The sequence below is a fragment of the Galeopterus variegatus genome, unplaced genomic scaffold, assembly GCF_000696425.1.
Source record: "Galeopterus variegatus unplaced genomic scaffold, G_variegatus-3.0.2 Scaffold4873, whole genome shotgun sequence".
Lineage (NCBI taxonomy): Eukaryota > Metazoa > Chordata > Mammalia > Dermoptera > Cynocephalidae > Galeopterus > Galeopterus variegatus.
Window position 1 is genome coordinate 143,240 of NW_007730984.1, and position 2,477 is coordinate 145,716.

Below are 2,477 nucleotides of genomic sequence, written 5' to 3' on the forward strand. Positions count from 1 at the left end.
TCCTATTTATATATGGAGGTCGAATTTTGTCAAATGCTTTTTACTACATCAATTGATATGATCATTTGGTTTTTCTTCTTCAGTCCGTTAATTTGATGGATTGCATTGATTAATTTATACCATAATCACCCACAAAGCCATAACTCGAGGGCAAGAAACGGAAATTCAAGATGAAACCCAAGATCTTACCCAGCTGGAAATTCAGATTTTAATTAAAGATTACATGCAGTCAGAGGATGAAAAGGGGACTGTTTGGCTATTATGCCTCTTCAACACTAACCCTGAGCTAAATTTATCCCATCCCGAGATCCGCCAACTTGTATTTCGTGTGACCCCTCAGTTAACAACCTGTTAAATAGAGTCCCAGCTGACCTCCTAAATGGGCTCTCTCAGAAGACAATATTCCTCATAGATGGACCCTACATTTTTCCCTCCTACATTGAGTTTTTATGTCCTTGTGGATAGCCCACTCATTCACTGCAGTACTTAATATTAGCGTTCTTAGCAGCTGGGCCTCATTAGAAGAATACAGACAACTGTTGCACAAAATTCTTGTAGTCCAAATGGTCAGTTACTTAGATAAACATCTGGAAGTCAAGAATGCCCTTCCTAGTTCCAGGTATGCCCCCTTAGGTGCACACACTCAGCAGCGATCTCTTGGGTCCTTTATTAGTCCATTTCTGTTGCTTATAACGAAATGCCTGGAACTGGGAAATTTATAAGAAAATGAAATTTATTATTGCCTTCAGTTTCCAAGGTGGGGGAGTCCAAAGCATAGGGAACATATCTGGTGAGGATCTTATTGTTGGTGGCTTATGGCATTGCAGGGGTCTCACATGGCAGAAAACGGCAGAGCAGAGAGCACAAGACTCTCATGTGCTCTCCTTTTAAGGCCCTCAGAACCACACCCCTGACTACTATTATTAATCCATTCACTACGATCTAATCACCTCGTCAGGGCCCCACCTTTCAATTACCGTAATAGGATTTCCCATCCTCAACAGTTGCGGTGGGATTAAGTTTCTAATATATGGACTTTGGGGGACACGATTCAATCCATCCACAGCAGATCCATTCCCAAAACTGCAGGGCAACTCTACTCTTTCTAACTGAACTAACAGCCACTGTAAAAGAGGACCTGCATGGATTAGAATCATCAGCCAGCCAGGAGGCCATCTTGGATGCCATTGTCAACCAAATTCAAATGCAAAATAAACCCTTTAAAAAAGGAGATGCCCACAGGGTAATGAAACCCAAGTAATCAAATATCCCCAACAGAATTTCTGGTACTAGAAACTTTGAGATTTAGGCTTCCCCAACCATCTAATATCAGGGAAAAGTGTCTCAGAACTATAGGACATCTAAGAATGAGTTATTCAAATGGCCCACGAGTATCCTTTTCTAGGACAAATTCTGGGCCACTAGTTCCCAGTGGCTCTCCCACTATGTAGCCTCTCTAGCTTCTCCAAACATTGTCAGTGGTAACCTCTAGCTCTCTATCAGCCTGTTTCTGTTGCTTATAACAAAATACCCAGAACTGGGCACTTTGTAAGAAAACAAAATTTATTGCTTACAGTTTCAGAGGCTGGGAAGTGCAAAGTCCAGGGAACACATCTGGTGAGGGTCTTGCTAGTGTGACAGTGACCCAGGAGTCTCACATGGCAGAAAATGGTGGAGGAGAGAGAGAGAACTTGTCATGTGCTCTTCCTTTAAAGCCCCTCAGAGCCACATCCCTGACCACCATTACTAATCCATTCACTATGGCATGGTCCTACAATCTAATCACCTCTTCAAGGCTCCACCTTTCAATTACCATAATAGGATTTTCCACCCTTGACAGTTACAGTAAGGGCCAAGTTTCCAATACCTGGAACTTTGGGGGACACAGTTTAAGCTTCAATGAGTTTGGGGGGGGACATTCAATCCACACCAAGCTCCACATAATAATTAGAGAGTTGGCAGCCCTTTGGTGCTCCAGTCACCCTCTGGGGTCGCAAGGCCATATACAACCCTGGTGCTTTACTGATCCCTTCATAATACTCAACATTTTCTGGCCTTAATTTATACAGGTGCTCAGGTCATTAGGATTCCTGGGGATACTTCCAAATTCAAACAGGGGATTCTTTCTCACTAAGAGGTATTACAGGCCATAGAACCATTGAGACTGTTACTCTGTGTGATTTCACCATGGTCATAGCCCCCATTCGATTGGCTACCCTGAAAACTGCCATTGATGCCCTGACCCAAGGAACAACAAGTTAGCTCAAACCCAAAATGGTTGTGCTAATTATTGGGCAAACCAAATGGACCCCAGTGGAATTTCCCATGTTGGTGAAAGTTGTTGATCCCCCAGTGCAGACACTTTTGGGCTCCAAGCCACGGATCCCCACTCTGACTCCCCACTCCTGAGCACCGCCACCCCCCATACTCTATTCCTCTATCTTTTTCAACCCAAGCACAATCCATAAAGGAATGAC